Here is a 25,932-nt window from a genome sequence, read left to right as displayed (position 1 = left end):
CTTTCTTTCTTTCTTTCTTTCTTTCTTTCTTTCTTTCTTCTTTCTTCATTTTTTGAGATGGAGTTTTGCTTTTTTTGCCCAGGCTGGAGTGCAATGGCGTGATCTTGGCTCACTGCAACCTCTGCCTCCTGGGTTCAAGCTATTCTCCTGCCTCAGCTTCCTGAGTCGCTGAGATTACATGTACCTGCCACCATGCCAAGCTAATTTTTGTTATTTTTAGTAGAGATGGGATTTCGCCATGTTGGCCAGGTTGGTCTTGAACTCCTAACCTCAGGTGATCCACCTGCCTCGGCCTCCCAAAGTGCTGGGATTACAGACTTGAACCACTGTGCCTGGCCTAGAATTTGCATTTCTAACAAGTTCCCAAGTGATGCTAATGCTGTTGGTCCAGGGATCACACTTTGAAAACCAAAGCTCCAGCTGAAACCTCTCCATATATAAAGATGAAATGAGGGAAACGAAGGCTCCCTTCTAACAGTCGCCTTCATTTAATAGTACACCTAGATTAAAATAGCACAGTTTTCTGTGTGTTATTTTCTTTCTTTCTCCCCTAGATTGTAGCTCATAGGTAAGGAGCATCTCTTGTTCACTCCTGCACAGCACCCACTAGATGCCAGGCATGTAATGTGCATTTAATAGATAACTGTTTAATTGAACTGAGCCTTATACATTTCCTTGCTACAAACGATTCTCCTTCTTTTCAGACTAGCACTATCTCCTTTAAAACGATCTTCTAGGAGACTTCTTTGTCAAACAGCCTTTCTCCCCATTCTTCTAGTATCTAGAACTGTACCCAGCTCCTGCTTCTAATTTTGCTTTTGTTTGGCTCTGCCCGAGTCCTGGTCACTATTATGTCTATTCCATCGTACTGGAATCTTGTTCACGGCAAGCACTAGGTTCTCTGCTTCCTTTAGACCTCCTCCCCCAACAGTAAGAGCAGTGTTGTTCATTCAAAGAGCAACAAGGGATCACACAAACCTGGGGCAGGAGAATGCCTGTAACAACCTCCCTTGGTCCCTCTCCATCTATTCCCATGGAATTCAGGGAGGAGCAGGAAGTGGTGAAATTGATAGAAGGCCCAGCCCACTCTACCTGGAATTCCATGGAATCCCTGAAGACTAGACTGGCTCCAGCGTGGGCACAACAGGCATCTTTCCTGAAGCAGTCAGAGATTTATGCTTTGGCATGGAAGAAGGCTCAATGTTTTCCTTCTGTATTTATACACAGGGGCTGTCCTGGGAAGGAGGACTGGAAAGCTACTCTCTTACTTGTAGGATTTCTGAAATAGTCCTTACAGAGAGTGGGTGACACCAGGGAAATCTTCTAGAGGCAGGGTTCCCCATATACTTGCCAACTCATTTAGGTGCTTTCTTTTTTTTCTTTTCTTTTTTTTTTTAGCTGGGTGCAAAACCTTTGTGAGAGCATCTAAGATTCTTTGCGGTAGGAATTCACACCCAAAATGGTGAGGAAAGCTGGGGCTAAAATAAGAGAATAGTAAGGAGACAGGGATTGAAACCTCATTACTTTGGAAAGGGAAGGTATGAGTAGAAACTGAGAAAGAGATAATTGTGAAGAGATGCTTCCTGAAAGAGGATGTCTATGAGCAATTTTGGAAATAAAAGAGGGATAGGCAGATTTGAAAAGAAATGTGACAGTAATCCTAGGCTACATGGATCTTTGGAGTCACGAATGAGACTGTTGTGAAGATTGCATTTTTTTTTCACATTTGAATTGAAATTTATAAACCAGGTTTGTATTGTGTATTGTGCCATGGAGGGAGATTTCTGAATCAGAAAGGCCTGAGATATGGTTCTCATTACTATCTGGAGGATAAGTAGACAGATGGAATTGGATAGATGGACGCTTCCTGGGAGACACTTGTAGAAATTGCTATAGTCATTGAGATCTCTGCTTTTTGAAGTGCGGTCCATGTACCATGGGCATCACTTGGGAGCTTGTTAGAAATACAGAATCTTAGGCCCTAACCCAGACCTAATGAATTGGAATCTGCATTTTTAACACACTCCCCCAGTGATCTGCATGCTCTTGAAAGTTTGAGAAGCACAGGTCTAGATGATTGGTGAGAAGCATCTGGCCTAGGGTGGGCACTATGGAAGGGAATAGATAGGGGCTGAGGAACTTTGGAATTGGGAGCATTAGCAGAGAGGCTCAGGCTGGAGAGACTGAATCTGGGGAGGAGGGAAGAGTATGGGCCCTGGCTCACCTCCCTGTCTCCAGGCCTCCCACACCAGTTACCATGCCAGGCTTTGGCACTCGGCCCACTCTGGGAAAATGCCTGCTGTGCCCACGCTGGAGTCTGCCTGGTGCTCAGGGGCTCCCCTTGGGCAAGTGTTGCGTGGGTTAGGACTGCTGCCAATTTTGCTTCCCCTACTTCATATGGATGGACGGACTGAAAGGGACTGGGAGGTCAGATCAGTCATGCCCCTGCCTCAGGGTTGTACTGTCCCTTAATCAAATGAGTGACAATTTGATGATACTAATGATACTAATTGAGGAGACTATGGGGGTGGAGGGATTGAAGTAGCAGTTCTTAACTACCTGTAATGGAAATTAGGATATTTTGTTTTCTTCCAAAGGCTTAAAGGAGAGACCAGATGAATGGGTAAGGGGTTATACCCTTGGAGGGGCCAAATTAATGCTTTTTAAAGGATCTTGTGATGATATTTAATGGGCTAATGACAAAATATGCAAGACATAGAGTTCCAGAGATCTGAAGTCATAGTCAATGCAAAAAAGTTATCGAGTGGCATCTCAGAACTTTTCTTAAGCTTTTGAAGAGTTTGTTACTTTACCTCCAATAAGAATAAATAACAAGGAAAGATCAATATTGAAGGGGTGTGGATTGAAACTGAACATAAAGAATTTTCTGGAGTTAAAGGGAGGATTGAAGGGGTTGGCCAGATTTTTCTGGCCATGCATGTGGGTGCCTCAGTTTGGTTTGGAATGCCTAGGAGGGCTCCTGCTCTGAAACAGGGAAATGCACAAAATAAACTCTCAAAATCTTTTCTATCTCAAGGATTCTCCTCATTTGATTCCTTAAATGAAAGGCTACATGGATGTGTGGTGAATTTAAGGTGATGGGCATGGGGATGATGAATGACATAAATTTCATCAGACTTTAAACCGCTTGCTAAAATTTCTAAAATAGGGCTAAGATTTAGGACAATAAGTTGCATTTTAGGTCAAATAACAGTTTTTAAGTTGCCCATGTCCTTTGTCTCTCCATGTATCTATCTTGTCTTACCAATGAGGTTTCTTAAACTCCCAAGGAAAAAGAACATTTCTTTTACTTACATATGTTCTTTTTTTTTTTTTTTGACAGGATCTTGCTTTGTCACTCAGGCTGGAGTGCAGTGGTGCCATCATGGCTCACTGCAGCCTCCATCTCCCGAGTGCAAGTGATCCTCCTGCCTCAGCCTCCCAAGTAGCTGGGACTACAGGTATGTGCCATCACCTGGCCAATTAACTTTTTTTTTTTTTTTAGAGACAGGGTTTTGCCATATTGCCTAGGCTGGTCTCAAATTCAAGGTGGGCTCAAGGTGGGCTGGTCTCAAACTTGAGGTGGGCTCAAGGAATCTGTCTGCTGGGCCTCCCAAAGTGTTGGGATTACAGGCATGAGTCACCATGCCCAGCTTACTCATATATATATATATATACACACACACACACACACACATATATATATATTCTTTTCTTTTTTTTTGAGATGGAGTCTCGCTCTGTTGCCCAGGCTGGAGTGCAGTGGCATGACCTTGGCTCACTGCAACCTCCGCCTCCCAAGTTACAGTGATTCTCCTGCCTCAGCTTCCTGAGTAGCTGGGATTACAGGCTTCTGCCACCATGCCCGGCTAATTTTTTTTTTTTTTTTTTTACCACAAATGGAGTTTTGCCATGTTGGTCTTGAACTCTTGACCTCAAGCAATCCACCCACCTCAGCCTCCCAAAGTGCTGGGATTACAGGCGTGAGCCACTGCGCCGGGCCCCATGTATATTCTTTATATATCTTCAATGTTTAATACAATGATGGTGATAATAGCTACTTTTTGTTGAGTATTGTGCCCTATGCATTGTTCTAAGTGCTTTGCATAATTATCTAATGTAATACAACAGTTCTATGAAGTAAGTATTGTTATCCCCATTTTACAGAAGTTGAAACTAAGGCTCAGAGAGATTAAGTCTTTTGTGCAAGGTAAGTAGTGAAGCTAGCATTTGCATCAAGTTTGAGCAAAACTTGTGCTGCTAACCCCTGAGCTATATTCTGCACAGAGTAGTGGCTCAGTGAGGGATAGATGATCACTGAAACTTAATGGTGTATTTAGAGGTAATTAAAAACAGTAGATACTCCAAACAGTGAATAATAAAGGAACAATTTCTATTTGCTTTTTGGAATATAGTCAGAGACACACTTAGTGACACATGCAAGCTTATATTCAGACATTCCTTCATTCACCTTCACTGTGCCCCACCCTGCAGTCAGTAGCTTGGAAAGGGGGAGAGGCTGGGTATAAAACAACTCATTGAAAGTCATGTGTGTATACATGCTATGTGGACACATGTTTGCATTGGGCTGGAAATAGGCATTAAAGAGTAAGGTACGCTTATCTCCGTGGGTCCATAAACATGAGTATATGTGTTAGACTTTTTGTGTATGTTGTGTGTGTGTATGTACAAATCCTGAATGAGTTAAACCAGCTATAGAGAACTGGCTGTCTTCCACCCCTGGTCTTGGCTGATGTGTTTGTACCAAACCCTGATATTTATTTTTCATCACCTCTCAAGGGAACCTCAATGAGTTTTCTTTCTGGGAAGTTTATGGCTAAGATGCTGGGCTGCTTTGGGGCCCCTATAAATCTGCTATAATCAGAGGAGGTTTGCAGAGAAAGAGAAACAGCAACCACAAGGCAATCCTCTCCTGTCCTTTACTTTCTAGCCTAACACACAGTCGCCCTTGTATGGGTACCACCCACATCTACTGTCCCTTTTCTAGAACCCCTTGATATAAGGTGCTCAGAGAACTCGTTTTATTTGTTTATTTGCTTCTAAGTGGGACTCTATACTTTTGTCAGAGAGAGGAGAATTTAAAAATATACTAATACATCTACAGTTGAGATTGTGAGAAACTGATTATTTAAACAGTGGTTCTGTTTTATTAAAAAAAAAAAAAAAAAAAAAAAAAAAAAAACCAGAATGAGAATAAACTTTTGCAGAAGCAAGGGTGGTAAGAGGAGTTGAATGCCTCTGCCTGCTTTTGTAGAAAACTTTAAGAAAAGATTGTCTGTGATGCTCCTGGAAGCAAGACGCTGGATGACCTGAACATTATTAGGAGGCAAACACAACACAGGAATTCCCCTCCTCCATCTTTCAATGTTGGTAGTTGGGAGATTTTTTTTATGAGGGATTTTTATGACAAACTTTACTTTACATTTGACATTTAACAGCATCTCCTGTCCAGGGCATGAGGAAATATAGATATTTATTGACATATGGTGTCAGAAGATCAAGGAAAATTGACTCTGGAGAAGGAAGGGGGAGGGGTTTCTCCCTTTCCCTAGGTATGCAAATTACCCAACTTAATTTGTGTAGCATATGCTTTTCTGTGCTTTGTGCTTTTCTCAGTAATGAGATTAAGAAATCATTTCATTGTTAATAAAGAACTCAGTGGGGGAAGAGGGAAGATGAGAGACATATAGAAGGAAGCACAATGGGTACCCTGTCCTCTTTGAACCTTGTATGCATCCCTTAAATAACACTGGATACAATAGAAGTGGGCACAAATGAAACCTGAACTGGGACCCAGGTTCTGGTTCTTGTCATCCTTTTTTAAAACCTCAGGCTTCTGCAGTTTTATCTTGAATTTCACCGTTCTTTGCATTTCTAATAAAGAGCAGTTCCATATCAAATGATCCCCAAAGTCAAGAATTCCTTCCCATTAGCTATGTCTTTTCCCTGGAATTCCTTCCTCCCAATTTCTGACTACTGAAATCCTACACAATCATGGCTTAACTTAGATGTTACCCGCTGTCCGAACCTTCCTGGATAGCCCTAGTTGGAAGCAATTTCTTTACTTTCAACTCCTATCCTCCTTTGACTGATCATCAGCTATAGTTGTGCATCTTCTGTTTCTCCCTTACTCAACTATAAGCTTTTGGAGCAGAAGGACTGTGTCCTGTATATTTTTATATTCTCTACACAATGCTTAACATAGAGCAAACAATTGTTAAATAAATTTAATGAGTGGTATATAGCTGTAAGGAAGAAGCCATGGGTAGACATGTGGAAGTAAGGGCATTATGGATATTTTAAAGATATTATTATTGGCCAGGCATGATGGCTCATGCCTGTAATCCCAGCACTTTGGGAGGCCGAAGCGGGAGGATCACGAGGTCAGGAGATCGAGACCACCCTGGCCAACATGGTGAAACCCCGTCTCTAATAAAAATACAAAAATTAGCTGGGCGTGGTGGCACGTGCCTGTAATCCCAGCTACTTGGGAAGCTGAGGTAGGAGAATTGCTTGAACCAGAGAGTCAGAGGTTGCAGTGAGCCGAGATTGTGCCACTGCACTCCACCCTGGAGGCAGAGCGAGACTCTGTCTCAAAAATAAATAAGTAAATAAATAAAATATTATTGTGAATACCTGATGATCTCACTCCAACTTGAACTCTAATATGTTGTCATAAAAAGGCTATTTACATGAGTTTGTAATAGCACAAAATGTATATGATTGTGTTTTCTTTTAAGTGTATATTATTTTATTTTAAGTGTATATTATTTAAGCAATGTAAAAAATTGTTCATAGAAAAATCTGGAAATAAACATCAAAATGCTAAGAAAAAAGATACTATTGTTAATAAGATCTGGACATGATATATATCGTATTATAGGGAAGTTTTTATCCCTCTGGTAGGTTTATTCCCTTATAACTTATTTATTCATCATTCATTCTTTTTTTCTTTCAAATATAGAGCTTTTTGTAGTGGGGAACAGTCAATAAGCAAGAAAACAAGCAATTAAATGATTACAGATGATGATAAATACCTGAAGGATGTAAACAGGTTCTTGCTATAGAGACTAACAGGGAATCTTACTTCTTTAGATAAGGATATTATGAAAGGCCTTTCTTGTCACTGTAATATATTTACCCTACTATAATTATGAGTTAATTCGATGTATAACCTGAGTAACAGTAATAATAAAATCAATAATTGACTAAGAATGATGGCCTTCCCACCAGGGGGCGTTGTTCCAACTCAGCCTTGGGTTTGGCTCCTACCTTGGGTCAGCCTCGCACCCTCCCCTCTGCCTTGGGAAGAGGCGCAGTCAGGGCCCTCCCCTTGCCTCAAGATGGACCCTGCCCCCTCTTCTCTAGCCTAGGAGCCAGCAAGCAAAACAGGTGTTAAGAGCTTTGATCTTGCAGGAGACTTGGAGACAGATCAAGGTAGAGGCCTCTTAAATAATGCCTGGGGATGTGAGAAGCTGGGGGAAGAGATGGAGATCAGAGGTAGACAAAAGGAGACACAAATTGCTGTCACAGAGACTCCCTTTTAGCCTCCCATCTCAGTCTCAGTAGGTTCTGGGCTCTGTACTTCTTGGGGGTGTGGGTCAGGGCCTTTAGGGTTTTGGGGAGGGGAAGGATGTCCCCCATGTGACTTTAGAGACCCTCTTGGTCATTCCTGGATCCTGATACAAGGCTGAAGGCAGCCAGGGCTCTGTGAAGCATGTGGTCTGCCAATTCCCCAGCAGCCTCAGTTAGTCCTTTCATTGCCAGGGTCTTGCTTTGACCACGTTCCTGCCCTTCTCCTCCTGGTACAAGTTGGTGGCGTGAGTTCATGTCTCTTGTAGAGTACTGATCACATTCCCAACTCCTGCTTCCTCTTGGGATACACATTTTGGTTGTTAGCTCAGGAATAATCGCTCCCCTTCTCACAAAGGATTTGACCTCCTTGGTCATGCTGAGGAACACTTCAGACTGCTGAGAAGGTCTTACTTTAGTTAGTGAAAGTTTCTGTAATTAAAACTGTAGCCTTCACTTCTCTTCAGCCTTCTCCTACCCCACTGGGACCAGCCTCTCTGCAAGCAACATCCTGAACAAGGATAGAGATTGTACTTTTGCTTCAAGATAAACCCTACCTGTTTGCTCCACACATGCACTTAGGGGACTCATATTGCTGGCTTTGAAGAGGTACTTAGAAGAGAAAGAACTGCAATTCCTACTAGCTGCTAAGGTTGTGCATAAGAGACTTCTGATCATCAGAGATGGACAGGGACTTTAGAATAGTGGTACCTCCATAGCCTTTGAAGTCGAACAGCCAAATTCTTGTCTTAGCTGGACCACTTACATCACCTAAAGTAGGAGGCATGCAAGAGTAGTTGCACAGCTTCTTCCATCTGCACTTGGAACAGAACCTGAGATTATACACTGAAGTTGGCTTTAGGTCTGGTCAGGAACTTTATGCTGTGGGTGCAAGGTAAACGAGGTGGAAGAGAAAGTAACATTGCTTGAAAGAGGAAAGGAAGAGTGAAACAAGAACATATATGGAGGCAGTGGAATAGTTAGGCTGACCCCTGAACCCAGGGATCCTAGATTTAGATAGAGCACAGAGTTAATAATGTCTTAGATTATTATTATCTTACTTAGTTCTCAGCTGGAAGTCCTGTGGAGTCTATCCCTCAGTGGGTGGCACTGTTATTGGTTCCCTTCTTAGGCAGATGGAACAGGGCTTAGTGCAGGCCAGTGTGGATTCTGGTGGCAGGGTGACATTAGTGCAGACAAATATGACAGATTTTCCCAAGGAACTATGTTCAAAAGACAGTAGGAGAGGAGAAAAGGATGGGAGTTAGAGGAAGAAAGAGGGTTCGATTATCCTCTCTGGGTTCCTTGAACGAGGGGATGAGATAGAGGATGAGACTTTAGTTAAAATCATGGTCTCTATCAACTACTTTGCTCTCACGCTTTGTCCTTTTTCAACCACTTTCCAAAAAACCAAATTGCTAATAATTTCCCTGATCCTTTGCTCCACATCATGTGAGTTTATCTTGTCAAGTTACCCCTGGGCAGACACTCCTATGGCCCACGTCAGTCAGGGGAACATCCTGATGTCCCAAGTTTCTTCCACAACAGGCTCTGCAACACTAAGGCAGCATCTGTATTGGGAATTTCTCTCTTAGACCTAAACTCATTTCCCTTTCCTGTGAAAAGCTGTCTGCCTATCTCCCCATTAGTCTCTCCTCTTCTTTTTTCCCCCTTCTCACCAGGCCTATTTCTTTCTGTAACCACTGAGCAGAGTCAGGAAGACTGTTCTGTACATTTCATTCACTCTACTCCCTTCTTCCCCTGCAACCCCGCTCATCCCTGTCTCCAATCCTCTTAACTCCTTCCATCCACCACCTGACCAGTCCTTTTTGCTTGCTTTCTTTCTCATTTCCATTTCCTTTCTTCCCTCCCAATTTTCTTCATCTATGATTCTAACCTTGAGGAGGTGGGAAGATAAGTTATAGGGGCAGCATACATGAGGGAGTGGGCTTTGGGCACAGCAGAAGTCACTGTGGTTAGGCATCAGGAAGGACTAGCAGCAAGAACCTGTTAGACATTGACATGGGTGGCCTAAGGGGCAGTTTCCTCCTGACCCATCTTTCCTGATAGATGGAGTGGGGTGAAGGTGATAGTGACTTAAATAAAATGTGGTTAGAATAAAGGGTCAGAAAAAGGGAACTCCTTAGTCCTATATAGCAGCATTTTCTTACCCATTCTTTCTTCTCAATTTCTTAATTCAGAATTTGCTTCATGGGCTTATCATGTAAATGGTGATCCTTAAGGAGGTGGTGGGGTCATGATTATATCCTGGACTCTTGCTCTATCCCAGCCTCAGTGTAGGTTACCTTCTCTGGCCACGTTATTGCTTAGACATAACTTCAGCCGTTGCCTTCATTTAATTGATAATAGCTCAGTTTTGGAAGTTGGGTGGCTACAGAAACATGGTGACTACAGGTTTTTTGGTGAATGGGATTCCTGTTTTTATTTGTTTGTTTACCCTATTATGAGTAGGCCAGAGGTAATAATGATGTTGATAATAACAGCAGCAACTATTTATCGAGCACTTATAATACATTAATACTGGGTACATACTCCATCTTATTTAATTCTACCAGGAGTCTGTGAAATAGGCAGCATTATTCCTGTTTTACAGTTGCAGGTCTGATGTTCCTTGCTCATGAAATTATGCCCATTTGACTCTAAAATCTTGCTCCTCACTACCACTGTGCTATATGGTACAACTACCTTTTGGAGATCTTTAGGTAAAAAGAATTCTTCTTATGTTTAGTGCCCCTGTTTGTTTGAAGCAGCATCTGGAACATCTAAGAGGTATTGACTGTCAGCCATGGAAAACTGGTAGATTTTGAAGGAGATGGTGGAACCATTTTTCTCAGTAATGGTAGGAAGATGGCTGTGAGACCCTTTGGACCACAGACAGAAATACCTAGAAAAATGTGTGGCATATGATAGGAACTGTGGGTTTAGTGAAGAGAATGCCCTTAGTCAATTTGGAAATAGGGAATCTTGTAAGAATCCAGAGTAATCTGCGATCATTACCTAATCTCCTCTACACTCACCTCAGAGGGATGGTGATTCCGGGGTTATCTGGGGTTGTTGGCAGAAGAATGATCATCTTCTTCTGGATTATTTGTGGCAGAGTTTGAATCCTAGACTAGTTTAACTCAGTGACAGTCTCCTCGCCCAAACCAATTCTCCCTGCTCTGTGCTAGCCCTACCATAGATCTGCTAATATTTATTTGAGTTAAATGGAATTAATAAGGCAAGTTTTAAATAAAATATGTAGCACTTTCTGGAGTCTCTGCATCAGTTGAGGGGACAGTCATGGATAAATCTAATTAATAATCACATTTTTAAGTAATCAAAATGCCATTTTAGTTTAGAATTAATCCTGAAACAGAACATATATTGTGTTCTTAGAATTCACAAAATTTCAGATGGAATGGTGGGGCTTCCCTGAGGAGGTTCAAATTGTCTCAGGGAGACAGACACTGTCTGGTCTCCGCTTGCCCCCTGTGTCCACCCTCTGAACAGGCTACCACAAGTAACCTGCCTATGCAGACAGGACCTTCCTTTTTGTTAATCAAATTAAATATTGTCATCATTTATTTTTGATGGTGCCATCTGAAAGACAGAAGGGTGCCCATGATGACCAACTCAGGTCTAGGAATGTGAGATTCTCAGGCACTGGATTCTGCAGCCCTGCATCTCAAGGGCTGAGGAAAAAGCTTTGCAGCTGGTGAAGGTGACAGAATCAAGCTGCTTTATAGACCTGAGAGAACTTAAGTGAGGGAGAATGTGGAAGGGAGGTAGGTTGGAATAAGCCGGCAGCTTGAGATGCTCCTTGGTACTGGCTCCTTGGCAACGGTTACTTAGCAACCCTCATTCACCTCTCTTGGCTGCCTTCTCCCGCCACCGCCCCCCCGCCCCCATCTCCCTCCCTTAGCTGCTGCAAGGAGCTAGAGAGCTTGGAGTGAATGACAATTTGGAGAAACAGCCGCAGCCTGAAGATCTAAGAGGCTCTAAAGAAGATGGATAAGAAAATCGATGCATAATAAAAACTGCAGGCAAAGCCACCTTGACGGAGGGTGGGTGGCTCTCTCCTCCCACCCTCGTTAGTCTCTCCAGGCTCAAGGCCTCTACCTTATCACCATGTCCTCTCTTTCTTTGCATCTACCTTTTTGTAGTTTAGGGAGGGCTATTTGCCTTTGGCGTGGAAAGGGAAGCAAGGAACATAGGGCAGAAGAAAACAGCATATATGTGGGATGTATGTAGGGGTGCTGGGGTAAGGCAGGGAAGCTTGCTAAGGCAGGGATTATAAGAGAGATGCTTTGAATGGAAAGGGGTTTAAACTACACCATAAAGTAATGTCCTTATTCGAAAGGAAAGCCTTAGTAATGGAGGTGGGAAGGCACATGTGAAATGTGTGAAGTTACCCTCTTGCTTACCCTCTGTAAGATATTAAAGAAAAAGGTATAAGCAACCTTTCCGGAAGGTCTGGGCTGGAATATGGCCTGGATGAATGAGTTACTGTATGTGTAAGTACCTATGACAGGCACTTAGTAGGGATATTATAAGTATCACTTTCTTTTCTTTCTCAGAAGCTAAGGAAAGGACATTTTGGAGGTACCAACATGTTGGCCTGGGAAGTTGTGGACCAATTCTGTGACTGTCACTGGTTCTGGCTCTTCATAGATTTCCATTCACAAAGTCAGGAAGTCCTTTATGATATTAAATTTCATCCCATTTTGTTGAAGTTAGACATTTGATCTATTCATCAACCCTTTGTTCCTTGGTGTTTCATGAGCACCAGCTAGCTACCAGACACTGTGAAACAGGTGCTAGGAGCCCCATGTCTATTTGTGATACAGAATTTCAGTATTATGCATGCCGAGTGGAATAGAGCTTCAGTAGGGAGTGGGAGCCTCACATGAGATTGTACATATGAGTGTGCTTTGAGAATTGTAAAGGATGATATCGTTGTAAGTGGTATTGATGAGGGGATTTATTTCAGGGTTTGAAGTTCTGCCCTCTAGCAGGGAGTAGAAGGGATTTGGGGCTGGGGGTGGGGTAAACCTCATTCTAACCAGTCCAGTCCTGTTGGGAACATGCTCTGTTCCAGGGAACGCTAGGGCCTAGGATCACAATGCTGAGTGGTGAAGGACTGGGACTGAAGCAAAATCCTGCTGCTGCCTGGCTCAGGCATATCTGCCATGCTTTCCTTCTGCTTGTTTACTTTCCACTTTCTTTCAAAGAGGGTGAGGCTCGTAGTAAGTCATCTATTTCCTGTCATTCAAGGCATTCAGAAAGTTCCTTCTTTTCAAGGATGCTTTCCTGGACTAGAGGAGAGCTGGTGACTTCCTTGGTCTCACTGTGCCTGGACCTGGAACACCCCCCAATTCCCTACCCTTCTCCCACCCCAGTTTTAAAACTCTGTCCTCCTCTCTCATTTTGTACACATCTTGGTCCTTATTCTCAATTACATTGACTTCTGTGGAGTATTGTAATTTCATATTTCAGCCTATTATCTTTTGATTTTTTATTTTTTGGGTTTATTTGTCCTTTATTATCTCATTGTGACTATTTTATGAGGCCTTAAAGTGCAAAAGACTATCTATGTAATTTCTGTGTATAACATCCAGCCCAGAAGTATGTGCAGATGAACAAGGAAGAAAAACTTAATGATGGTACCCTTGTGTCCTAGTGCCTCCTATATCAAATATACATCCCACATTCCCACCTCTGTGATCTTCTACCCATCACTGCCCACCTCGTCCCTCCCCAGGTTTCCCACTCCGTTTTTTATAACTCTGTAACTTGGACTCTTTTTATGCTTGATTCTGAACATAAAACACTTAAAATATTATTGAGGGGGAGGAGGAGCTCTTAGTTTAAGGAGGAGTCAGGCTATACAAGTCAGAGCCAGAGAAATGCAGACAAATAAAATTGTACATTGGATACCAGATACTAAGAGTACATAGTATAAAAGTGGGGTTGGAATTAGAAATTTGGATTACACAGGGAAGGCTTTTTGGAGGATAATACTGAGCCGGCTTTGAAAGAAAGAAAGAGATAGACCTTTTGAAAGAAAGGAATGGATAGATAAAAAGACAAAAGAATGTGTCAGAGGTCTATGTCTTTGGAGGCAGAGAGAAGAGAAGCAGATTTTCTTTGCTGAAAGCAAAGAGTGAGTGTCGTGGAATCATAGCATAAAGTTAAGCTCTGAAACTTAAGCTGAGGAATAGCGATGTGAAATTAGGGCTGATTGTGAGCCATTGCTGGCCTCCCACAAGGGGATAAGTCAGGATGATGGTGAAAGTTAAGGTTGTTGAGTAGAGAATGGATAGATGGAAACCAGAAGCTCTTAGGAGGCTGCTTCTATTGTCTTAATTCTGACCAAAGACTTGGTCAATGATCTGACTGGAGTGTGGGGAGAACAGAGAGGTGAAGGCCTGATGGGTGGGGAGGGGGTGAAGAAACAAGGAACACATTGTTTCCCTAGAGCTTGCATCACAGACTTCTCTTTGAACAAAACCCTCTGTTTTCAGCCTGTGCTGACTCACCCCTCGCCTTCCCCCCTTCTCTACCAGAGAAGCTCTTGAAGCCCTAGTAGACACCTGTTGCCACTGCTGGTGGTCGCAGTGATGGGACAGGATGACTCCACTGGTCAGAACTCCTGGATTTTAACCCTTTGTGTTTCTGTTTTGTCTGATTTTTTAGATCTTTACCTGGGTCCAAACAGAAATGGAAAGAAACTTTAACACTCACTCTCCTTCTGGGTTGGGTGACCCTTGAGTTATTTCAGACTTCATGTGGAGGTGCTAGACTTTCCTGGGCTTTCATTGGCCACTGTGTTGCTCAGGTCACTGTCCCCAAGCTTTTTCACAATATCTGCGAGGGGCTGGGAGAGGTGGTGGTTAAGGTTGAGGAAGAGAATGGGCTCCTTGCTAGGGTGTTGAGATCCTTAGATCTAATATCCTAGAAAGTTTATTCAGAAAAGGTAAATAAGATGATGTCAGGCCTAGGAATGGAGGATGGAGAAAATAATTTCTCCAGACTTGGAGTTTAGGACTACTGGGAGAAACTAGAGTGGGAAGCTTCCTAGAGAAGGGGAGTTGTGATATAACAAAAGTGATAAAGTAGGCTAAATGCTGAGGGTTTCAAGAATAAAGATGGAGAGAAAGTCAGCAGTGATTGAGTAGGTTAGTGTTTCTCTCTCAGTTGTGTTCCTGTGGGCCTACACAAGCTGAAGTAGGAAGGCCCCTGTGTTAGTCCATTTATGTTGTTATAAAGGAACTTTAGAAAGAAAAGGAGTTTATTTGGCTCATGCCCTGCAGGCTGTATAAGTAGCTTGATGCCAACATCTGCTCCTGGTGAGGGTTTCAGCCTGCTACCACTCATGGTAGAAAGTGAAGTGGAGCCAGTTTGTGCAGAGATCACATGGCAAGAAAGGAAGCAAGAGAGAGGGGAGGAAAGTGCCAGGCTCTTTTTAACAACCAGCTCTTGTCAGAGCTAATAAGAATGAGAACTCACTTACCACCCCTACTCAGAAGGACATTAATCCATTCGTGAGGGATTCACCCCATGACCCAAATACTTCCCGTTAGGTGCCAACTCCAACATTGGGGATCAAATTTCAATGTGAGGTTTGGGGGGAATAAACATTTGAACTGTAGCAGTCCCCAAAGCAGGTTATCCTACCCAACCTGCCTTACTAGAACCAAACTGAAAGGAAGGAAGTGAGTATTTATAGAGCATTTACTAGGTTCTAGGCACTAGTCTACTCTTTCCACGTGTTTTCTCATCAAGCTAAATTCTCATTAAAAAACCCATACATGGCCAGGCATGGTGGTTCACACCTGTAATCCCAGCACTTTGGGAGGCTGAGGCGGGTGGATCACCTGAGGTCAGGAGTTCAAGACCAGCCTGGCCAACATGGTGAAACCCGTCTCCACTAAAAATACAAAAATAGCTGGACATGGTGGTGGGCACCTATAGTCCCAGCTACTTGGGAGGTTGAGGCAGGAGAATCGCTTGAACCCGGGAGGCAGAGGTTGCAGTGAGCTGAGATCATGCCACTATACTCCAGCCTGGGTGACAGAGAGAGACTCCGTCCCAAAACAAACAAACAAAAAACAAAACAAAACAAAACAAAACAAAACAAAACAAAAACCCTATACACTAGGCACAGAATTTAAGGTCTCAGCTAACAACTGGTGGAGCAGGAAGGCAAACTCACTTTTTCTGACTTCAGAATCATTGCTTTTTCCATGACACTATACTGCATTTCTATTTCAGAAATTCCCTTCTTCAGTTGGCCACTATGGTGTCTTCAATCACATTACATGCATAATCATGTGTGTAAGGCACTACATTAAATGCCATGAGTAACAAAGAAAGGCAGTCCCTACTCTCCAGATGCTTGAAATCATTTGGGTGCACACACACACACACACACACACACACACACAGAGTATATTTAAGTATGGCATTGGAAAACTATAAGTCAGACAGTAAGACAATGGCCTATGAGTGGTAACCACAATTAAGTGCTATGGGAATTCTGGGAAGGGAGGGAGAATTGTGATGGACTGGCTAGAGAAAGCTTCATAGAAGTGGTAGGATTTTAAGGAAAATTTTGAGAATAGACAGAACATTCTGCATTAATGAAATGACTCGTAGTTATGGAAGCAAGAGAGCAAAAGGTATTCTACACACACTAAACAGAGCTTTCTCTAAACTTTTTGAGGTCCAGGATGATATATTTTCACATTTGATTTCTTAGCATACCAAATATATAGTAGCTAGATGTTCAATGTGTATTTGTTCAATGAATGAAACAATGAAAAAGATGGCCCATTTATCTGGCACAGAGGGTTCATGTAAAGTTATTTTGAAAGAGATGAATAGAACTGTAGGCTCTAGAAGAGGGGATGAAAAGACATGTAAAAACTGCTTAAATGAGATCTTTCTTGAGTTAGTGGGCAGATAACTTAGAAAAGAGATGAGAGGCAGGGAGAACTATTAGGATGCTTATGTAGAAGCTTAGATGATAAATGCTAGAAGACTAAACTAGGACCATGGCATGCAAATAGAAATGCATGGATGGAAGTACCGACATTGTGAAAACGTGATGAACAAAACTTGGTTACTAATGGACTTTGGTGGAGTGGTGGTGGGGAGGGTGGGTAAGATGGGAGAAAAGGGAAAATAAAGAGGAGTCAAATATGAGGGTAGAGGTTCTCAGCTTTGATTATTAGTAGAATAGTGGTACCGCTAACAGAAAAAGAGGATGCTAGAAGGAGAGCCAGGTTTCAAAGGGAGTGTAAATTACATTTTAAATTAAGTTGGTTTAAGGTGCTAGTGGAGCCCCCATTCATCATACACTGGAAGTGGGGAATGTGACCAGCTCTGGAAGAACAGATTCAGAACTCACCCACATAGAAGTAAAAATTGAAGCCATGAAATGGATGAGATAATTGAGAGAAAACAGTGTCGAAAGGGAAAACTGGAAAGTTGAAGATAACTTTGGGAAGGAGAGAGTATACAATAGGGCCACTTTAACATCTTCTGGTGTTGTTACCAGCTCTTTATTGTCTTGTTCTTAAGAGACAAGGTTAAATAACCCTCTAGAAACATAACAGATCTTACTCTTAGTCCTCTGTAAGTCTTCCTTTCTCTACGGAAGTCCGGATCTTGACCAGAACAGTAATAGGCTGGACTTACATGAACATATTTTAGATCATCTAGCTGAAATAGATGGAGGCTATCTTAGGCGCATGTTTGTCTTCTCAATTTTCAGCTCCCTACAGAAGAAGCAAAGGCTTGGGCAGTTCTGTACAGGCTAGCTTAAAGTGCTCATGCTTCAGTGCAAATCTGTTTTACACACTTATGAAAGACTAAGAACCTCAGTCTGGGAAGTGGGTGGGTGGGGTGGACAGTGATTTGCTCCTGAGCCCCAGACGCTTCACCTGACTTTTTCACAACTCCCCACCCTTTTTACTTGTCATCCAGAGATCTCAAAGCTCTAAACAAACCTTGATCCTCCCTGACCCCCTGAGTCATCCTCTATTTCCATTTTCCCAGGTAGGGGAGGTGGGGCAGTGGAATACCATGTTTTGGGATGGGTGCTTGGTGGGTGGGTAGGGGAGATTGCAGGGGCAACCAGAGGGATCCAGGGGCTCCTTTTCAATCACGGGGTGGGGTGAGGGGCAGGCATCAAGGTGGTTCTAGGTAGTTAGGTTTCAGTTTGTCCTTTTGAGGTTGTTTTATGACTGAAGAGACTTGGATAAAGAGTCCGAGCTGGAGAAATTGAAGAACAAACAAAGCCATAAAAGACGCCGATAAAATTTCTCCCAGCACGGAATAGTCTTTGGAGCCTCCCTCAAGAACCTTAGAGTAATCTGGAAAGGCTAATTAAGTCTCACAGCCCCCACTGGGCACTGGAGCAGGACGAGGGAAAGGAGAAGAGAGCACTAAGAGAGATTTCCCTTCTCCCTCTCTTCTCTCAAGGGGGCACAGGTGTTCAAACATTCAATATGCAGATTGAATAAAGAGTTGGTAGGGGGATGGGTGAGAATGGGGATGAATGATGGGAAATATCAATATTTTTAAAGACTCCTTTTAATAAGGAAGTGCTTGAGGATATGCAGAATGATAGGGGATGAGGACCCTGAATTGGAGAATATTAAGAATGGAGAGTACCTGGGTGGGAATGAGAGGCTCTGGGACTGTGAACATGGTAGGTCTGCATGCAAGTGGCATGAAGAATGGGCTTAGATGGGGATGAAGGCAGCTGGATTCAGAGCATGGCAGTCTGAGGCTGAGGGGGTTCTGAACTGAAGCCTTTTGAAGCTAAAGGACCCACATTTGGGGACCAATAGGACAAGATTTCTGTCTGGGGGGAACTATATGAGCATATGAAGAAGGCACCAGAGGGATGGTGAGATGGGGATGGGGCTCTGTGTGAGAGAAGAAGAGGACATGATGATCTGGGAGGGAACCTCAGCCCTAGGGGAGTGGTTAGAAAGCCAGGGGTCAGGCTGTTTTCTCCAAACTAGCTATTTTTCTGTTCTTTGTTCCAAATGAATTGGTGGGTTGGCCACAAAGAGAAATCTTATGAGCTTATGTGACGTAGAGGTGGGAGGGAAAGAGTTGATGGGGAGTGTGCATGAGGGGAAGCCATAGAGACTGCCAGTTTCCATGGTGATAGCTGAAATCTTTATTTCTATTTTCCTGATTTCTGCAGCATGTCAGAAGATGCTGTAAGGGAGAAATGGTACCTTTTCATCTCTTCTAATCCCAGCAGTTTGGGAAGCTGAGGTAGGTGGATCACCTGAGGTCAGGAGTTAGAGACCAGACTGGCCAACATGATGAAACCCCGTCTCTACTAAAAAAACAAAAATTAGCTAGGTGTAGAGGCAGGCGCCTGTAATCCCAGTTACTTGGGAGGCTGAGGTAGGAGAGTTGCTTGAACCCGGGAGGTGGAGGTTGTAGTGAGATTGTACCATTGCACTGCAGCCTGGGAACAAGAGCGAAACTCCATCTCAAAAAAAAAAAAAAAAAAAAAAAAAAAGAATCAAGATCTGAGGTGGGATGAGGAGGTTGATGAGGAGGTTGGTGAGGAGGTTGGTGATCTTTAGCAGGGCAGTGTCTCTAGCTTCCAAGATTGATTGAACGACCTCCTCTGGTATCTCTAGGTACATGCAAGAAGTTTGTGGATACAGAGCGGCAGCAGGAACCAGACACTTCTTATCGGTGGGGTGGGTTGGAACTTCGGGAAGCACCTTCACAGCAGTGCCATCCTAATTAGAGTATAGACGGATAGGCCTCTCTGAAACCAGAGACTAAGTTTGGGTCTCTATGGTCCAGTAACCTTCCTTGAAATCCCCCCTGGAACACTAGAAACCTATTTCCTACATGCTAAATATCTCCAACTCTTCAAGGGGCCTCAACACAGTGTGCCTGCTATTGGGCACTGGGGACTGAATCAGGAAGAAGAAGTTGATGATGGTGGGTGGGTAGGAAAGGCCAGTGAAAAACATGTTGTCAAATGTGCAGGTGTCAAACCTGTAAAACTTGGATATTGTAAAAATCTTAGCTGTCCAACTCTATCCACTTTCCCTGTGAAGGCCAGAAAGTTTGAGTGACTCACCAAAAAATACATAGCACATCCAGGATTCAAACTTGCTTCCTGTCCGAGAGTACCCTGACTTTTGCCCCAGTCATACCCGTTTTAGAATTGGCTCTGAGTTGAGGTGGGTACCCAGATGCCCAGCATAGTGAGATCATGTCTTAGGCACAGTAGCTCCTATGTGCTCCCCGAATTCCTTCCACCTGCCCAACTTGTCTAGTGACTTCAGAGTAAAGCAGCTGCCAAAGCTGGCTCCTCCATCCTTGGAGAATAGGCTCCAAGATGTTTGCTGAGTAAATACCTGTCTCCTGCTTGTTTGTCCTGTGCATAGTTCTTCTCAGCCATCATGTCCTTAGCTCCTGACATAGCCCCTGGCTTACAGGATCTGGGAGAAGGAACTACCACCAATAGGAGGCACCAACTGCTGGGGCCATAAGGGAATGTTTCTTGCCCAGACATTCCCCTACACCCTTCTTTTTTCTCTGTGACCTCCTTCCATTCTGTTTTCACTGGTGTCCTGGCAGTCCCTAATTCTCTTGCTCCTGTGTCCCTCCAATGCCTGCCTTTTTTATCTCTCCTGTTTACTGTAGCTTCTGTGCCATTCTGGGCCCCTTAGCTCTCTTCTCCTTCCCTTAGTTTCTTCTCAGCCTCTGCTCACACCCTCTTCAGCCTTTCCTGCCTTCCTTTTTTCCTTTCTCCCTTCCCCCTTCCTTCATCACATATTTATTGAGTAAGTGTTTAACATCAGGCCCTCTGGTTAGCTCTGAGGCTGTAACAATGAACTGCCACAGACTCTGAGCTCTCTGTGGAAGCTTAGGGTCTAGCAGGGAAGACACACAAGTACTAGAGCAATTTTGATATGATGTGACAAGTGAAGCCCCATGGCCTTGTTTTTCCAAAGCCCTCTTTCAGCTATGATGAGTTGGATTGACTCACATTCCCTGAGTAGTGAATTCCAGTGTTTCACAATTCCTGCAGAGGACAAGTTCTTCTCGATGCCTAGCCTTAGTTACTCCTGAAGTTAAGATTATCCCCTGGGCTTTAATTTACTCCCCTATACTTTTTATTTTTAAAATGAGTATCATAATAATGCCCACTTTCCTCATATCCCGGGATGTTTGTGAAGATGGGTTGAAATGATAGGTGTCAAAGTCCTCTGAAAGCTTTGTGAATCTTAGACAGGCTTCTCTCTAAACTTCTTGTTAGGAGTGGAGGAGAGCTTTTTTCTCCTACAACTAGAACAGCTCAAAAGATAATTTTAAATAACTCTGAATTGCCTCAACCTTTAGTCTCTTTTCTATTTACTTATTATTTATAGAAAACAATTCTTTGATCTTTATAGCCAACGAGATCCACGTCCCTTTTAAACAATTTTCTTGAAGAAAATAAATGCCTCTTCTTGCAGTAATTGAGATTGAGGGAGGACTTCAGAAAGGAGGCCTTAAGCACGTAGGTATGAAAACATAAGTCAGAGGACAAATCCCCCTATCACAATGCGGCTCCTTTGCATTATTATTGGAGTCAAGGGATTTGGCATGATGATCCGGGAGGAGCCTGAGGATTACATGGGAGAGCGATAGTGATGCTTGATCCTAGATGATGGATTTCCAAGAGGGATGAAGAGTCTGACTAGGTTGCCTGATTCAGAAAATATCATCAAGCTCTGCTCCTGTTAATGACTTAAGAGCAGCTGACTCGATTCACTCCATTACCTTCTGAGGGAGGAGGCAGAAAGCAGGAACAGAAGCTGCTCAGGGGCAGAGAACTCTCTGGATCCCAGGATAGGAAGTCTAGTCTCTTCCCAGCTCTCTGGAGTCCTTGTTCTGGGCTAACTTTGATGGATGGGTGGCAATGGGGTATCAGTCTGTTCCTTCTCCATTCGGTGGATCCACATAACAGGTTTCCAGACAACAGCCTGATTTTCCAGGGTTTCCTTTCTCTTCTACCTGCCTCCAGACTGACCCAAGCAAATGTTTTTGGTTTCCTGATCTCCCTTCTCAGCCCCCCATAATACTGTCAGGGATTTCTTCTAGTTGTCTAGCTTGAGATTCCTTCCTTTACTTTAGGGCAATCCCGTGTCTTCACAGCCTGGGCCTGCTAGAAACTTTTATATATTGTGCTGGTATCCTATTGTTTTTAGCTCCTTCTCTTTAAAGAGAAAGCATACACTTTCTCTTTTTTTCCTGCTCTTTCTTTTTTCCTTCTTTTTCTGTGTCTCCCATGCCTGCCTCTTTAGGCAGAGCTGTTGCTTTGCTGCCTTGGCCTCTAGGGTAGCCACTCTTTTCTTCTTGGGAATGTTTCCAACTTTGATGGCTGGTAGGTTGTTTTTACAGTTTGTTGTCATTTTCTACCAGTTCAGCTCATCCCTCTTCTCCCTAATGTCCTTGTGGAGCCAGAAAACAGCAACATGTTCCCAAGGACTCTGAGCCTGGGCCTTTTAAGAGCCTACCTTCCCCCATCATTTCAGTTCTTTCATCTGCAGGCTGCAGAGTGAGCAGACGCATGTATGGCACCGGCAGAGCGGCTCTTAATGACTCAAGATGAACAGGTTGAGCTCAAAGGCACAACAGAAACCCATTTGTAATGGGGTTGTTTTTCTTTCAAATCCTTAAGAACATAAGCAACCTATCTTATGATAGAAGAGTTAAGGGGGAAGGGAGGGATTGAGTCAGAGTTTGTTTTCATTTCAGGAGGCCCGTCTTTTGGCATGTTCTCAGCCTAGGGTGGGCTTGGATTTTAGTCACGTTTAGATAGCAATGCTTATGCCTTCACTACGATTTTAAATTGTAAAATATACATAAGATGTACCATTTTAACTATTTTTAGGTACGCAGTTTGGTGACATTAAATATGTTCACACTGTTATGCAACCATCAACACCATCCATCTCCAGAGTTTTCTCTTCTTCCCAAACAGAAACTCCATAGCCATCAAACATGAGCTTCCCATACCCCCTTCCTCCTAGCCCATGACATCCTTCCACTATGATTTGACTTGGCTTCTTAAGCACCATTCTGACCACAGAACCTCTATTTCTTCTTCTTTTAAATCTCAGCTCCTCTGACTGAATTTCAAGATCTTCTTCATTGGCACCTGCAGACTCACTCCAGTGAGCTTCTATCACTTCCTGGCTCAGAGTCCCTCTCTGAGAGGCAATTCTGGGTCCTAGCCCTCACGCAAGTGACCTCTTCCGCTCCTGATCCTGCATGGATCGCCTCTCCCCATTCTTCCCTTCAGCCCAGTTTGGCCCTTACTTTAGACTCCTGCTTTAGGACATCCTGATGTTCTAATATGCCTCACCCTCTGTTATATGACCTACCCACTTCCCAACCTCTATCTAGTATTCTGCCTGGTTGCTCTTATCCTGTTCTTGCTTCTTTATCTGTGTCTTACTTCCCTCTCAGACTGGAGGCAACTTCAAGTCGTGAGCTTCTTGCTGAAATCTATGCTAGGATTAGTGTACTATATTCTACATCCTCGCTACTCAAAATGTGGTCTGGGGTCTAGTGGCATTGGTGTCATTCAGGAACTTGTTAGAAATGCATCTCAGGCTCCACCCCTGACCTACTGAATAGGAATCTGCATTTTAACAAGATCTCTAGATTATTGGCATGCACATTAAAGTTTGAGAAGCACTGCTGAAGGATGGGTGATAAATAATTTATATTGCAGGTGTGCATAACCAAAAATTATCTAAGTAACAACTCTAGAATACATTCAAACTGTATGGATATTTTTGAGGAGGGAAAGAAAGATATTTTGTGTCCTTCAAACTTATGAGTCTCTAACAGAATTGCCTAGAAAGCCGGGAACTGACGCTCCGAAGCTGAGAGGTACTGGAGTCAGTGTTCTCAATGGGGAGGCATGAGGCTTAGCTTACATAATGAGAAACTCCCTGGCTGGCTGTCTCATAGTTAGGCAGACAGGGGCAAAGTTCCCTGAAGTTCACTTTGAGGTTGGCTGATAGTGTTTCCCCAGAATTAAACACTTGTCACCAAGCAGACATTTGTCACCCAAGTCCTAGGGGGAAGCAGGGCACCAGGTCTCAAAATAACCTTCTGGTTTCTGTCCCCACGGCTGGAGCTGATTCATATTTTGTAGGAGGTTTGATTGTAGCTGGGAATGGCTGAGGAGCTGGTGTAATTCTCTCCTCCTTCCTCATCCCAATAAGAGGCAGTGAGGAGGGGCGTGAAGAGCGGAGACAGGGTGTGGGAGTCAAACCTGTTCTTCACATAGCAATCATCTCATCTCACTCTTTGCTCTCACTCTGAGAAGTTGAGTCCACAGCTGGGAAAACTTGGAGCCAGTCTCTGAGTCTGCTTGGCTCATATCCAGCCTCCCTCTTTTTTTGTTCCTTTTCCCCTTGGGAACATCTTTCCCTATTATCCCACTTTCAGGTACAAGAGAGCCGTGATGTACTGGAGCAAAGGCTGTGAGGTGGGAGGGGCTTGGAATTCTTTAGGTTAGAGCCTCCCTCTTCCTGGTCATCTCGAGGAGAACATGCCAGGCTCCACTGCTTCATTACTTTTTAGGACATGAAGGGATTAGAAAGCAACTGGAGGGCAAAATAGTTTGGGGTAAGCTAGGGAGGAGGTGGCCTGTCGAGTGGAAAAATAATGTAAATAAGAGGTGTTTCCCAGAATCATGGGAAAAAAATTACTTTGAGTCTTTCTCACGTTTTTCTGAGCCCCTGGGTTCTGGGTTTTGCTCTGTTGGTGGAGTGATGTGTTTCTTATTCTTCTTGTAGTGTTGGTTTCTAGAGCAGAGGCCTTCAGATATTATAGCTTGAACAGAAGACCTTGTGTGTGTCTTTTGTCATCTCCAAAAGTGTTTACCTTTCGAAGCCATACCCTTTGAATTTTACCACATGCTATTATCTAATCTTTGAGTGTCATTGCATGACCAGAAGTGGCAGGGTGAGGCACTGTGGCCTGGTAGTGAGGACGAGGAGAGGGGGCGCAGCCCAGGCCTTTCAGAATGCAGTGTCCAGCATGTCAGTCATTCTGAGTAAATACTAATACCCTTCACTGCTCTTTTTTCTTGGGGCATCATGGAGTTGAATGCTCCATCTATCACCATGTTATTTCACTCTTCTATTTTGTACCAGCTCTGAGACTTGATTCTTAGAACCATTGCTGTAGCATTTGGCTCAGTATTTCCATGTTCTAAACAGTCAATTTTCCCCATGAGGCTGAGGGCTCCCTGAGCGCAAGGACAGCACTCCCTTTCTCCATGTCTCACTTCGTACTGATGTCAGTACACACTGGCTGATGAGGAGAGAATGTAAGGAAATCCCACCTTTCTGGTTCAAAAAGTATCTAAGATATAGACTCATTTGCACATAGTTCCTCTATGAGGGAAGGAATTGGCATTTAAAAAACCTGCTCAATTTCTAGGTCAGTTTGTGTTGGTTCAGCTGAGCAAAACTTCTGACAAGGCTGTAGCTTTGATCTGTAGTCTGTCTCGGGATTCTTCTAAGGAAGACTCAATGTTTTGGTCACTTGGAGGTATAAGGATATTGGTAATGACTGGGATATGGAGAAAACATGAAATCTTAGCCAGGAGAAGCTATCTCAGGAATCTGTAATGAGTGAGTGTTATTTCTTTTCCAACAGGCTGCATAATTTTTATGACCAATTATTCCATTTGTAATGACACTGAGATAACAGAGATCTCATCTCATGCTCCATGGCACACGCCAGGCACTCATGGGAACTAGATGAAACCATTCCTTATACAAGAATTGGATAGGCAGAGTGTTTCCAAAAAGATTTAGTTCTAGCAGGAGAGATAGACATAAGTACTAAGAAAAAACTTTGTGAACAGCAAAGGTTATAAGGAACTGGAAGAGGGGAATGGAGAGGACTGAAGCTTTAAAATGAAGGAGGGATTTATTGGGGTTACATAAAAGAGTTGTCTTCTAGCCTTAGAATTTTGTGGTCCAGTGTTGCTTTTGATGATGTTATTTACATGTAATAAATGAACAGTGTCTTTGGCTGTGAGATAGTGTCATCCCAAGCCACAAGGAACCAGCCTTTTCCCACAAAGATTTTAAGAGCTCAGTTGGAAAGGGTTGGCTTTGGAAAGACTGGGTCCAGATTGTGGGGCATGATCCTCTTCCTAGGGCTAGTGGTCCTCTTTTCCCTTATACCCAACTTTTGAGTCAGGAGGGTGCTGATGATCCCCTAAACAGATCTGGTAGTTAGTTTGTCAAGTCTGAATAGAGG

At 43.4% G+C, this 25,932-nt stretch overlaps 1 long non-coding RNA gene across 1 annotated transcript in view; it reads right to left on the bottom strand.

Moving 5' to 3' along the window:
• The window catches only part of LOC108514622 (uncharacterized), a 25,699-nt gene extending 5,573 nt beyond the window's left edge, over positions 1 to 20,126 (bottom strand). The window contains exons 1-2 of the long non-coding RNA XR_001881265.1: positions 20,007 to 20,126; positions 8,655 to 8,816 (exon numbers count right to left, since the gene is read on the bottom strand). This is a non-coding gene — a long non-coding RNA (uncharacterized LOC108514622). The remainder of the gene's footprint in view (positions 1 to 8,654; positions 8,817 to 20,006) is intronic.
• Between the last annotated feature and the right edge of the window lie 5,806 nt (positions 20,127 to 25,932).

Source organism: Rhinopithecus bieti, unplaced genomic scaffold (genome assembly GCF_001698545.2).
Source record: "Rhinopithecus bieti isolate Rb0 unplaced genomic scaffold, ASM169854v2 scaffold_33474, whole genome shotgun sequence".
Classification (NCBI taxonomy): domain Eukaryota; kingdom Metazoa; phylum Chordata; class Mammalia; order Primates; family Cercopithecidae; genus Rhinopithecus; species Rhinopithecus bieti.
This window is presented reverse-complemented; position numbering and strand designations above follow the sequence as displayed.